This window comes from Mustela erminea, chromosome 3 (genome assembly GCF_009829155.1).
Source record: "Mustela erminea isolate mMusErm1 chromosome 3, mMusErm1.Pri, whole genome shotgun sequence".
Lineage (NCBI taxonomy): Eukaryota > Metazoa > Chordata > Mammalia > Carnivora > Mustelidae > Mustela > Mustela erminea.
In genome coordinates, this window is record NC_045616.1 from 47,391,551 (window position 1) to 47,406,968 (window position 15,418).

At 34.4% G+C, this 15,418-nt stretch overlaps 1 protein-coding gene across 7 annotated transcripts in view; it reads left to right on the plus strand.

Moving 5' to 3' along the window:
* Nucleotides 1-15,418, plus strand: part of FAM172A (family with sequence similarity 172 member A) — a 423,647-nt gene that overhangs the window by 19,243 nt on the left and 388,986 nt on the right. The window lies entirely within an intron of this gene.

Consider the following 15,418-nt stretch of genomic DNA (forward strand, 5'->3'; position numbering starts at 1 on the left):
TTCCTGTCTTGATCCTGATCTCAGGAAGAAAGAACTCAGTTTTTCAACATTTCTGATTCTGTACTCATTACTCAGTGCTTTTGCAATCATACTCTTCTCTACCCTGGTAATTTGTTTTCTCTCAGGAAAGACACTCCTCTGAGTTAAAGAACTTTCAGTTGTAGATGTTACCTTTTTTTGATACCAAGTATTATATGAAAAGTAACTGCCTATGTGGTATTTATAGTCTGTTATATGTCATTAAATTTAAATGGAGAATTTAGATGTGGATAGGGTACATATATTATTTGATTGATTTTGTTCAGTAATCATGTAGTGACCTTTGGAAAACATTGCTAATCTGTCTGCCGTACATATAGTGCTTAAAAGACCAAGGATTCCTGAAATGAACCAGAGGGTTTCAAATTCTAATTTGTAGTTATTTGATATCAGTTCTCCATTCCTGCAACTGCCTTTCCATATTGCTTTTGAATTTTAGGTAGAGATGCTTAGGGTGTGTGAGGAACACCATCCTCAATTCTTCACTACTATTAGTCTGTGATTTTTCTACTGTCTTCCATTTACCTGGCATTGTGAAACAAAGTGCCTGGAACAGAAAGTCAGAGTTGAAATGTCACAATTTGTTACACTCAGATGTGAACCATATGGTTCACATGGCTTAAAATCTTGTGGTTCTTCCTTTTCCCATTTATGAGCCATTTTGCCAACACCTATCACATATCCTGCATACATAAACAGCTAAGGTTGTTTACATGTTGACCTAATGGGAAAAGTTGCAATGATATTTGAGAGGGATGGTTTTTTTCTCTTCTACTAATTTGCCCTCTTCATTGAGAAATTTCTCGTTTGATCATTCTTATACTTTGATTGAGCCATATAACTGTTAAAAAATAACAAATATTTTACATTTTCCTTGCAGCTCTGTTTATGCATCCCTAAACTTTACTGGTTTACTTAAATCCTATAATTAGTCTTAAACTTGGGAAAAGACAGAAAGTTCTGCCTATGCCTCAACTTGGTAATGAAGTGTTACTGTGTTTTTTTAATGGCTATTATTTTTTAGAGTGTATTGATTCCTTCTAAATGAGACCCTGATTACAAATATTATGTAAGCCCTATGTTTCTATATCGCTATTGTCTGTATTGTATATTATTTCTTTCTGAATAAGACCTTGACTATAAGCATTATCTAAATCCTACTATATCCTCTCATAGTATCAGTTTTTATTATTTCAGTAATTAGTCTAAGTTAGCTACTAGGCCTCATTTGAAAGGGTATTATTTAGTATTATTTGTTTACTAAATTGTATAAATACAGTTTAAAAAATGAAGTAAGGACTCATTTTTGCATTAGTTATCCTTTCTCCAATTTGGCGGGGTGTTATCTGCTTTTATAGGCTTTAATTATTTTGCAGACAAGCCCTATTTAAGACATTTATGAGCCCATTGTATATAAGAAATACCAAGATGAGAAAGGCACAGTACTTACCCTCTGAGAGGTGATATGACTGGTATGTAGATGGCTGTAATATAAAATACAAAGAGCTAAATTTCATGTGACACTTATGAGAGTACAGTATTTGAGGAAAGTATTTCAGGAGTAGTAATTAGTGAGTGAGAAGTGTCTCAGAGTATAAGAAATCTTCGTGTCTTAAAATTTAAACTTTACTTTTAATTAAGCAGTGAATGTTATGAAAGATAAGGGAAAACAAAATCTGAGCAAAACTAAGTAACACATTGTAGTAAAGATTACTCTAAAAATAGAGAAGGTTTCTTCTTTAGAGAGTCTTAGACTATAAACATTAAAATATATTTCTCTCAGAGCCCAACCACCTTTTGTTTTCTGGAAGTATTGGCCTAATAGCAGCTGCAGCACAATTTTTAAAGCAATAGTCACTTATGTTTGTTGTAGTTAATTTCAGTGTTTCAATACATATTTACCTATAGAATTATAGATCTGTTGGTTATCTTATTTATTAAGATGCCTGACTGCCTAAGACTTGTTTTGAATTTTTGCAAAACGTTTGGGTGAAGTTGTTTTGTCCGTGCTTTACATTCTGTAATAACAAAACTTTGGTTTTTGTTTTTTTGTTGGTAACTGAATACTTCAGGCCTTTTTCCATGTACATTTCCATATGTATTTTTCCAAATATTTTTCTATCCTGTTTTAAAGTCATGTCAGTATTAGGAAGGTCTAAAGATTAAAACACATGAATTAAGGTCCAATTATTTACTCCGTAAAATTCAATTTTTTTTCTTTTTACAAAAGTCCTAAAATAGTTTCTCTGTACCTTTAAAATACAAACAAAATTATGGTATTTTAGAAACATATCTTTGATATAGTATGGTATATCATTTTAACTGATAGCTTCGTTAAATTTTTCTTTTGCACGAGTTACATAGTTTCTTTTGCCTGAGTTACATTATTTCTGTATCTGTTGTTGCCAATTTTTTAAAAAAATCTGTTTTCTTAGTTTAGGTGCACTCCCTTCACTTGAATACCTTATTGGATGAATTTCTATGCCCCTCCAATGAATTTATTTCAGAGTTTAATCTGCACTTCATTTCTTGCTTTTTCTTCTGAATGGTTCTTATTCACAACTGGCAGTTTTGTTGACTCATTGATTAAATCGCAGTAGGATTCTTGAGTTTAAGAAGTCAACTCTAAAATATTGATTGTATAAGGAATCATTTTAAATGGAAAAGGACTTTTGTTATATTTAGAATTGTTATACAAGCCTCGTGTCTATTGTATAGTATATGGCCACTATTAAAATAGAAACTGGGATTGTGAAAAGGCTAACTTAAATGCCCTTCCAGTTCTGTGATTTATGTTTTGAATCTTTATTTAAACTTGCCTTAAATAGTATTTCTTTTAGTGATTTGTAAATGGCCAGCACTGGAGGTTTGAACTGTGAGTGTGTGTATGTATGTTTGTGTTTGTGTGTAAAACCAGGTTTACCTCAACAAATATTAAAATATATGAATATTTTTATTAGAAACTAAACCAAACCCTCAACTACATGAAGAGCAATGCCATAATTCATATTTCAGTAGGGACTAAGTAATACCTGAGGTGTTAGAAGAAAATTTGTGGCCAGTGAACAAAATATAAGCTTATTTAAAATAAAATGTAGGTCTTTGAGTGTTTAGTTTGACCAAGCATTGGTGCTAGTTCTTTATTAGTCTAGGCTGCTTTATAATTTTCTTACTGCTAATTTGTGCACCAATAAAAGATGATGGAATCAACATCTGTTTTTCAGTGAAAGGAGGTTTAACTCTCATGCATAAAAAGCAGTGTTTTCAGCATTTGTCATTTAAATAAACAGAAATGAATTTAACAAAATGTTGTGTTCAGACAAAGCACCAGATAAAATATTTTATCCTTGTTTTATTCTTATTCTAACATCAAGTCCTCCCTCCAGTGGCTGCTGTTACAGCGTTTTCCCTTTTTTGCCTTATTTTGGAAAACAAGGAAAGTTATTACTGTTTTTTTCTCGGAATTAAAACCCATTTTTGTGTCATGTTGAAAAATTGGCAGATGATACTCTGTGGGAAATAGTCTTTTGTGACTAGAGCCCATCCATTAGTAGTTAGAGGGACAGATTATTCTTAATTGAATTCTTAGTCCTCATCTTTCATTTCCCAGTTGCTTATAACTGCCCTTTACACCAGCATTAAAAAATTTTAATCACTTATATACTCTCAAAGGCAGATTTTACTAGTTATCCTTATTAGAGGCAATACCAAACAAGAAGCAAAAACATAAATGAGAGTTCATTATTTTCAGAAATGTACAGTTATATTTTTAGATATTTCATTATAAAGTTGTTGGTTTTTTTTTTTAATAGAAGTTTTAAAAAATATTTACAGTTTATCTTTTTAAATAGCTGGTACCAAAGCTTTTGAGGAAATCAGTTTTTATTCAGAATATTAGTTCCATTTCAAAACAGGCAAGGAATCAGTTGGATTTGTGATAGCGATAGCTTAGCTCATATTTGATTGATATATGACTGCTCTGAAGTTTACTCAATATCTGATTATTCTTTTGATTTATGACTGCTTCTGCTAGGATTTATTCACCAGCAGGACTCCCAAATTTCTGACTAAATAGATGAGACTGGACTGTCAACATCATCATGAGAGGAAAATGCACCACAGAACAAATTATAGAGGGTAGCACTGCTAACATTAGTCATAACACTTTTTCTTTTAATGCTTTTCTTTATCATTTATTTAAAAATATATTGTTGATAAATAAAAAAATTATATTCACCTAGGGCCTATGTGTGATTGTGTGTATATTATGTACTGATTCACGAGTGGCTACCTGACCCAAGCCAAAGGCAGAGACCTCAACCCATTGAGCCACGTAGGCGCCCCTGATTTTTTCTTCCTGATAGCCATGCCTTTCTGTAGGCCCTTCCTGCATTGAACAGGGTTGTCCTTTGTGCCAGCTGATTGTCAAGAAAGTGGGGATGAGACTTTGACAGCTTTCCCCTTAATCTCCTGGCTCTCTCTCAAGCCATGTTGTGGTGATCCTCAAGCAGACCTGTGAAGAAGCCCATGTGGGAGGTAATGAGGCTTCTAACAACAACTGGTATCGATAATTTATCTGTGTGAATGAGTCACCTCTAGCTCTAGCCAGGCCTTCAGATGATTGTAGATCTGGCCAATATATCTTGACTGCAACCTCATGAGCCTGATTCAGAACCTCCCAGCTGGGGCGCCTGGGTGGCTCAGTGGGTTAAGCCGCTGCCTTCGGCTCAGGTCATGATCTCAGGGTCCTGGGATCGAGTCCCACATCGGGCTCTCTGCTCAGCGGGGAGCCTGCTTCCTTCTCTCTCTCTCTCTGCCTGCCTCTCAGTGTACTTGTAATTTCTCTCTGTCAAATAAATAAATAAAATCTTTAAAAAAAAAAAAAAAAAAAAAAAAGAACCTCCCAGCTGGGCTGCTTTGAAATTTGTGATCTACAGAAACGTTGAGAGATTATGATAAGGGTTTATTATTTTTGGCAACTACATTTTGAGGTAATTTATTATGCAGTTATATAGGTATTGAATAAACCAGCTTTTGTGATGACATGAATATTTTGTGAACATTTACACACCTGTCCCCTCATGTGCATGTATAAGTCCAAGCAGTAAACCAAGATATGGGATTAATGGGTTGAGATAAGAATGTTTCATTTGGAAATCTCATGCCAATTTTTCTAATGTTTTTACACTAACTTATATTTTGTTGTTTTTTTAATGGTGATTGAAAATTTTTTTAAGTTTGTATGTTTGTTTGTGTATGTAATCTCTACACCTAGTGTAAAGCTTGAACTTAAAACCCAAGGTTAAGAGTCACATGCTCTTCTGACTGAGCCAGCCAGATGCCCCCACTAATTTATCTTTTGATCACAAGTGTGAATAAAAATATTTCTCAGATTCCACTCTTTTAAACTTTTGGTATTGTCAGGTTTCTTAATTTTTTCTAGTCTAGGGAATGTAAAATAATATCTCATCACATTTTCATTCCATGCCCCAACATCAAAACAGTAGTCTCCTATATTTTTCCCTAAAGTTTAAAGTTCTGCTTTATGCCCTTTGTACATTCAAAATTGATCTTTGTGTGTGGAGTGAGATAGATCTGGCCTTTCTTTTCTTTCTTCTCCTTCGTCATCTTCTTCTTCTTTTTTTTTTTTACTGTATAGTTAACCAGTTGTCCCAATTACTGAAAAATCCATCCTTTCCCCAGTGATATGTTAGTGTCATCTGTGTCACGCCAGTCTGTTAGGTGGATCTGTTTATAGTTCTGTTCTGTAGATTGTTTTGTTTATTCCAATACTAACGACTTACTGTGTTAGTTATGGTGATACCTAGTAAGGCAACTCTTCTATAATTTTCTTCTTCAGGCATGTCTTAGCTATTTTTGGTAGTTCTTCTATGAATCTTTCTGAATTAGTTTTTCAAGTTCTGTTAGGTTTGAATGGAACTGTATTGAATCCATTTATCAGTTAGAGAAAAACTGGTATCTTTACGGTATTGGGTTTTTCTGTCCATGAATATGATATATCTCTTCATGTATTTCTGTCTTCATTAATGTCTTTCAATAACATTTTATCATTTTGTGCATATAGGTTTAACACATCTTTTGTTAGATTTATTCTTAATATGTAGGTTTTAATTTTTTGCATTTATGAATGGTACCTCTTTTTTTTTTTTAATTTATTTTTATTTCCAGCATAACAGTATTCATTATTTTTGCACCACACCCCGTGCTCCATGCAATCCGTGCCCTCTATAATACCCACCACCTGGTACCCCAACCTCCCACCCCCCGTCCCTTCAAAACCCTCAGATTGTTTTTCAGAGTCCATAGTCTCTCATGGTTCACCTCCCCTTCCAATTTCCCCCAACTTCAGCCATCTTGCTGAATTCTCTTTTTATTCCTAATAATAGACTTAAATATTCTTGTTTTTTAGTTCTAGGAAGTCTTATTTCTTGGCTCTTCTTCTTTTGTTTTGTTTTATATGGTCATATTATCTGCAAATAAAAACTTTCCTTTTTCAATTCTGATACATTTTCATTTACTTTTCCATATTTTATACTAGTAGAACCTCCAGAAAATTTTGATTAGAAGTAGAAATAGTTAAGTGGTAATGATGGGAATTCTTTTCTGGTACCTGATTTTAAATAGAATGTTTTTAATATATTACCATGAAGAGCAGTTTTACTGTATTTCTGTTTTATTTTGTTGAACCTCTTTATTATGTTAAGGTTGTTCCTTTTTTCTTACTTTGCTAGGAGTTCGCTTTCAAAATTGAGTATTGAATTTTATCAAATACCTTTTCTGAAGATATTGAAATTATTATTTCTTCCTTAATGATAATTTAGTGAGCAACATTTATAGATATTCTGAGTTTTGTAATATACCTTCTAAGTTTAGTTATTCTCAATAGGAGGGTCACTCAGAGGACATAGCTTTAATGTTGGAATTGAAGTCTAGTTGTAAAATTCTTGACTCTCATGATCATAGGAAGGGATTCTACCACTTTGTGCTTATGTAGACAATAGTAACGAGAGCCATCTGGCATACTGTGTTTAAGCATAGGTCTAATAACATAAATGGCTTAACATTCCACAAAGTGCCCTTGTGCTGACGACTTCAGTGCCACAGAGTTAATTTCCTGTAATTAACAGTGTGGCTAAGTAAGGGTTGTCTTTGTTGGGGAAAAAATATTTTATAGAAACCAAGAGGATTCAAAGCTCTTTGCCTTTGGAACAAGAGAATTTTGTTGTCTTAAATCCTTTGTTAATTTAGGCAAGGTATGAATTGTGTGTATTGTTCTCTGAATGAAGTAAATAACCACGGTAATTAATATGGTAGTTTAAAATAATGATGACTTGAGATTTTAAATTCCTAGCTCTCTCTTTTTTTTTTTTTTTAGATCAGATTTTGTAGTATCACCAGCAATATAGAGCCTCCCCAAATCTTTCTGAATTCATTGCCTCTTGGTTCCACGATTAGGTGTTGAAATATGGTACAAACATGAAATTCTAGAAAGTACTATCACTTTATAAAGAATTGGGAAATTCTAGTAGTGAAAAAAAATCCATTCTGAAGGCACTTAAGTGAAGTGAAGGCACAGAACCAGAAGCAGCTAGATGAGAGCACTGTAATTTATAAAAACTTTATATATAATGTTTACCTTTTATGCCTAGGAAATACTGGTTTTGCCCCTTATGTCTAGGTAGAGCAGGTTGCCAGTCTGGCCCTGATAGGAGGGATGGTAGAGTGGAGTGCATTGTGCCTTGATGTTTGGCATTACAGCTGTAGAGAGGAGATGGAGTGAGAGAACCATTTAATACATAGTGAGGTACACTATTCCAATGTATCTCTTTTGGACTGTTGGAATCATCACCTCAGAAAGAAACCTCATACCCATTAGCAGTCACTCTTTACTCCCTCCCCACCCCCAACACCCAAAACACATTAGTCTACTTTCTCTTTCTATGGATTTTCCTATTCTTGTCATTTCATATAAATGGAATTATATGTGGTCTTTTGTAGCTGGTTTCTTTCACTTAATGTTTTGGAGGTTATTCATGTTGGAGCATGTGTTAGTCCTTAATTTTTATTAATGAATACTATTCTATTGTATGGATATACCATAATTTGTTTATCTAATCATAACTTGATAGACATTTACTTTCTGGGAATTACAGATAATGCTTTTAGGAACATTTGTGTATAAGTTTTGGTGTGGAATGTGTTTTCATTTCTCTTGGATATATAACTAAAGTGGAATTGCTAGGTCATGTGGTAAATCTGTTTAAAATTTTAAGGAACTGCCAAACTTTTCTAAAATGGTTGTATACCAATGTACATTCCAGCTAACAATGTATGAGGGTTTCAATTTCTCTACATTCTCACCAGTACTTGTTACTGTCTTTCTTGTTGATTATAACAATGCCTTAGGGTGCGAAGTGGTTTCTTACTGTGGTTTTGATTTTCATTTTCCTAATGACTAATGATGTTGAGCATATCTTTTTAGTATGTGTGCTTTTTAGTCATTTGTATATTTCCTTTGGAGAAATGTGTATTCATTTCCTTTGTTCATTTTTAAAATTAGGTTATTTGTCTTTATTGTTGAGTTGCCAGAATTCTTTATATATTCTGGATACATCTTGTCTCTTTAACATATGAAGATTTTTGTTTGTTTGTTTTACTTTCAAAAAGTATTTAGAAAAGTACATTGTCACAGCTTGGATTTTTCAGAAGCATGGGCTGGGTAAAATTTGGAGTGCAAGATGTTTATTAAAGAACAACATTAGGGAAGAAAGGACAGTGGGATTGGTTGGAGGGAGAAGTTGAACTTAATGCAGGTCTGACCAAAACCTCCGCCAACCTGATGGCGATCTCTGGAGCAAACATTGCTTGGAGTTGTCCTGCATTAGTCTGAAATGGCGGGGCTTTCATATTCCCACTTGACTCAGTCAGTGTGACTAAGCCAGTCAGCCTAGGAAAGGCTTGACCTTGAGTGAGGCAACTCTCAGCACCTGAGGCAGACTGTGACGTGGGTAACAGTGGGAAGCTCTTTGCTAACTGTACTCCCTGCCGCTGAGCAGCAGGTTACCCTTGAAGGGGGCATCTGGGCATGGGTTCACCTTAGTGTCTGTCACATGCATATTATATTTTAAAAATCTAAGTTGAACCTTGAGTTCACATAATTTAGCAGAGATCCTGGTAAGCATATATATGGAATGAGAAAATTTGATGTAGGCTTTGCATGTCAGTTATTATTTCTATTTCATAGTATTGGCAATTTTGAAATCTTCTGAGTATAGTTGGTTTCTACTAGTTTAATTTGTCCTGGAGTTATGTATATTTATTATATTGTTTATGTTTACCATAGAATTCAAGTTCTCTGAAGTAGCTTATGTGACATTTATACTTGACCCATATAAAGGAGACTATTTTTTCGAGATGACTTTGTTTTTCCAAAGTTTTGATTGTATCCTTTTGAGAATTGTTTTTGTCCTTAGCCATAGCTCTGCCATTTCCACTCCATATTATGAAAACTTCATAATAGACTGCTTAAATTCCTTTTTTTTCTTTTTAGGGGATTCAAAATCAAGAATTTTCTTAGTCCTCATTTTATTTCTTAGTTTGACTTTTAGCATTGTTTTGAAGTTATTCTAAGGATTTCATTCTAGCCTTGTTGAGTTTGTCCTTTTGATAGGTACAAAACAATGTGAAACCTAGCCTGATGACTTCCAATTTTGGAACCTCTTAAAAAGGCACAGTAGTGCATTTCCAGTTTCTTCTAAAATATTTCTGTTTGGCATTCCTTAACTTCTGGCTCTTTCTCTAGATACTTGATTTTCCAAAGTATTGGTATGATGGTAATGATGAGCAGTAATTTTTATCAATCTTAATTCTGAACAGCAACTAAATAGACTGAGACAATTTTGGTTGACATGTTTCATCTTTATATAATTAACTACATCCAACTTGCTCAGACTCCAAATTGTAAGACTTCCTGATAATTAGTACATGAAAGGGTACTAATAGCATACTATCATAAACTAGAAATTGAAACTGTAAAGTTTAAGTAGTTTGACTCCACCAGGCAGGTAGAAGGAGCTTGTTTTAAGAACTTCTAAGCAGGAGTCAGAAGACTGGAATTAGAATCCCCGTACTATCTGGGATGGCTTAGCCAAGTTATTTAGCTTTTCAAAGCTCAGGATGCCTCATCTCTGTAAGATGCAGATGTGTCAACTTCTCCTACCCCGACAGTGGTGGTGATGACCTACTAAAGTAATGAGTATGAAAGGACTTGGTAGCTTTGTGACCAATATATGCTGTCGGGAAATAGAACAGTGTTCTTTGAACAAACTTTTATCTAAATGAAGGTAGAATTCCCATACTTGAACATTTTCCAGACATGCATTTTAATAATATTAGAAAAAATATGAACAAATTATATTTTAAAAATTAATTTAAATTTCATTATGATTATCTTTAATGTAGAGTCTTAGAAAGCCAAGTCAACTCAACAGGTATTTTTAATGGGGTTTTATTATTTCTACTTAGAATTCATCCAAATGGTACACATCAGAAGTTTCTCGTTCCTATAAATTGTACTGATTTGGGTAAGGTCAGAGGGAGAAGCAGACTCCCTATGGAGCTGGGAGTGCGATGCGGGACTCGATCCCGGGACTCCAGGATCGTGACCTGAGCTGAAGGCAGTTGCTTAACCAACTGAGCCACCCAGGTGCCCCCCTTTATGTGTTTGAGTACAAATTAATTGGAACCGAACTATGTTTGAAACGATGTGGATTACTAATATTTATAGACAAATTTATAGTTTTCAACATAATTTTATATACCTTTTTTTTTTTTTTGAAGATTTTATTTATTTGAGAGAGAGAGAGTGGGATAGAGCATGAGACAGGGTGAGGGACAGAGGGAGAAGCAGACTCCTCACTAAGCAGGGAGCTCAGTGTGGGACTCAGTCCCAGGACTCCACGATCATGACCTGAGCCAAAGGCAGCTGCCAAACTGACTGAGCCACCCAGGCACCCCTGTATACATTATTTGATAAAATTTTCATAATTGCCCTGTAAAAGGAAAGTGCTCTTATTTTCTTTGTTATTCCTATAACTGAGGTTAGGAAAGTTAAAGAGTTTCACAAGGTCACCCAGCTACCAAGTGGTGGAATTGAGATTAAAAAGCTGACGTTCTCATTCCAGTCCTTCTAAATAATATTGTCTGATAAACTAGGGAATTATTTTAGAAAGGATTAGATTAGAATCAGGTATTCCTTCTCTGAGCTAAGCCTTGAGCCAAGCGTAGATAGCATTCTTTATAGGAGCTGGCATTTTCTATGTACCAAGAGCCCATAGTACTCTGGGCTTTGTCTTCTATGTCTGCTTTTCCTGATGCCCTTGTTCCTCAGTCTTTTCCCTAGTGCCCATATATGTCTACATATACACACACATGCACACATATACACACTCCGAAACACATTTTTTTGTGTGCTGCAACCTTGAACTATAAGCTATTCAGGATTATTATGTAATGACCTTTGCTGATGAGCAACTTCTGAGTAATAGGGTTATTTTAACTGTAATTTGGGTAAATCCTTTGGTTTCTTGAAAATCTCTGTACCAATTCGCTTACTGTACTTTCTTCCACAAGTAGGCTATTACAAGCTGGATATCCAGAACCTGACTTAGTAAGCATAGATTCTTTGAGACCAAACCAGCTCCAAAGGTCATGGGGAATTAACCCAGTTTTACTTGTCTGGTGATATGTTTTATACTTTCATCATTATACTCAGAATGTGAGGTGGAAAGGCCTTCTATTGCAAAATCATCTATGTCTAGTTCCTATTTAATACCTACCTAAAAACAAAAAGATGTAGAAAACTTAGGCTTCTGTGTATTTTCCTATACGTATTATAAGTGCTTGTGCCATATTTTGAGCAAACAGGGCAACTAAGAAATATTCTACTGTTTCATGTTTTGAAATGCTGACTGGATAAAGATTACAGATGACAAGTTATTTATAGCTTTATTTATACATACTGGGTTCTCTTTTGGAATCATAGGAGGAAAGAAGATATGATAATTGCTTTGTGTAGTTCACAGAATGAAATTGCAAACTGAGATGTTTTGAGTCTAGTTTATACTATAACCATTTCTAGGAAACCATATTTAAACAGCACTGGTTATCATGAAGTATACAACATGTCAACTGTGTCCCAATTCGCATCAGTAAAAACCTTCTACCACTTTATTCCCTATAACCTAACCTCAATCAGATAATACTAAATAAACTATGTTGAGTGCACATATTAATATATATCAAATGTATCAAAAGGCTTGCTGACTGCATTTTCAGTAGTGTTTATCTGTGGCCATGCAGGTTATAACTCTGAATTTTTATCAGGAAAACTAAATTGAGAATTTATAATATTCCTGATTTAGCTTCACCAGCTGTGCCACAGCCATGGAAAATAACTCGAGAGGGTAAAAATCTAACAGTGAGTAAGAGAGCAACAGACAAATTGCTTTTGCTTCATGCTTACCTGCTTTGCATCTGCTGCTAGAAGGTTAAGGATCACAGATAATAATTAGTACTGTCTCTTAATTTATATATCATCACTTCAGCAAATTGTGTTGTGTATTTTTTGGTTATCTCATAAAATAAGAATATGATTATTAAATGGCTGTGTAATCTTGAGAGTCTTAAAAAATGATTCTTTAAAATGTGCATCTTCTTTTTTTCCTCTATCTTTTACTCATTCATTTTTAAATTCAACAAATATCCAGTGAGTTCTAAACATGCCAGACATGTGCTGGGTACCTGTCCTCAGGAAGATTAAAATCTAAAAGGGTCATGTTATTAAACATTGTACAGTATTTAGAGCTTTTTTTCCCAAGGTGTTTTTGTTTGTTTGTTTGTTTGAGATTGTAATTGACACATAACACTATGTAAGTCTAAGGAGTACAATGTGATGATTTATATAGGTACATATTGCAGAATGATTCCACAATAACGTTGGTTAACATATTCATCACTTCATATAGTTAACCATCTTTGTGTGTGTGTGCTGAGAACTTTTAAGATCTACTCTCTTAGCAACTTCCAAGTATGCAATGCAAGATTGTTAATTGCAGTCACTATGCTGTACACTAGGTCTCTAGAACTTTAAACTGTGAATCTTGAAAATTACTCTAGCACCAAAAATATTTTATAATTTCATTCATTAAAACAGTCACAATGAAATAATAGTATAAACTGTTCTGTTTAGAAATCAGACAATTTGGAGCCAATGAAAAATAACCTAACTGCTTGTATTTAGAGGAAATACTGGGTTGGCAGAGGGATGTAGTAAGTAATGTAAGAAGTCCCTATAGAGAGTTAATTTAATTGTGGAATTGTTAACAGAGAGCAATGCGTGGGATCTCTTATTATAAACATTTCTCTTCAATTTCTGCTATAGGATGGTGAATAATAGGGAGTTGCTTGGTAAAACCTGTACACAAACTTGTGGGACTTGACAGATAAGACTGATTCCTGCATATGAACAGATAAACCTTAGAACTTTTTTTTTTATGTGATGTAATTATCAGTCTAGGTCTGATATATATATATATTTTTAAGATTTTATTTATTTATTTGACAGAGAGAGATCACAAGTAGACAGAGAGGCAGGCAGAGAGAGAGAGAGAAGCAGGCTCCCTGCCGAGCAGAGAGCCCGATGTGGGACTCGATCCCAGGACCCTGAGATCATGACCCGAGCCGAAGGCAGCGGCCCAACCCACTGAGCCACCCAGGCGCCCCAAGTCTGATATATTTTATGTGATGTAATTATCAGTCTAGGTGTTATATATTTTATAAGTAGCTATTTAACAGTTTGTTTTGGTAGCTAGAGAGTTAAGCTACCACCAGGGCCACGCGGGACCTTGTTCTTTTAACTCACAGCTATACCCTGCTGTCTTATACATCACCTACCATACAAACTGCTATAGTTTCTTGAAGTAATATAGACACATTTTTGTCATATACTTTTATAGAGTTTTCAGTTACTTGTTTACAGAAGAAACAACTTCTTTCCTGTTAAGTAAGAATGCCTTCCCAGTCAAAAATATTCTCATATTCTAGTTATTCATATTAGGAAACCTCCATTGACAAACAGCATTACTGCTAGTAATAGCAATGATGAGCTATACATACCTACTGTAATACTAATTCTCAACCACTATTACTTGAGCTACATTTTATAAATAAGTAAACTGAAGATTTTGGATACTAAGTGTCTTGTCCCTGGCCACAGAGCTGTTATTAAATGATGAAGCTGTGATACATTTATAACAATTAAAAAATATGTAAGCCAGCATACATTGAGCACTTAATTATACACATCAGGTACTATGCAAAATATTTTACATTTAGCCTCACTGTAACAATATGAGGGAAACATGGTTATCATTGCCATTTTTCATATTTGAAAATAAGGGACAGAGAAGTTAAATAATTTTTCAAGGGTATGTGTAGTTACGGGTGAAGCCAGAAGGTCTTCCTCTTATACCACCTCCCAAACCTACAGTTAGAATTGAGATAAGGGCAATATGATTTATGACTGTTTGGAACATTCCTGGTTTAAAATTTCAGTATTAGGTTTTGATGTTTTTTTTAAGATTTTATTTATTTATTTGGCAGAGAGAGAGAAATAGCACAATTAGGCAGGGTGGCAGGCAGAGGGAGAGCGAGAAGCAGGCTCCATGCTGAGCAGAGAGCCCAGGACTCTAGGATCATGACCTGAGCCAAAGGCAGATGCTTAACCAGCTGAAGCATCCAGGCGCCCCTCCGTATTCATTTTTTTCAAGTATTTTCTGCTGTACTCTGTTGGTTATGAAAATGCCTCAGTTTGTAAAGATGATTATAAAATATCCCTCTGAATGGAAACTGAAGTTTGTTTTGTGGATAGCAAATAAATTGGGTTCCCTGATCAGAGGAATATTCAGTCTCATTTATTGTGATCATGAATGTGGTTTTTATATAATTTCATTAACAGTCATGGATTGACTAGATTAGTTTAATTTTTTTCTATTGTATGTGTTGCATTTCTCTCTTTTAAACTTTAGGAATAGTGATTTTTTTTTTTTTTTTGTCTTCATGGGCATCCTGGGGAAAACCATTGATTTATAGTATAAATGTCTTCCCTTTGGCCAAAATAGAGCAGAATTAGATTTTTAATAAATCATAATTTTATATCATCATTATTTACTGGGGTGCCATTTATAGAGTATGGCTTCTGGACATTGAATTTGGCATAGTTTCATTTTTGAAAGGGCTAATTTTTTTCCCTTAAAGTTGTATTTTAAATTACACTAGAGGTAACTTAGAGTTGCTTTAT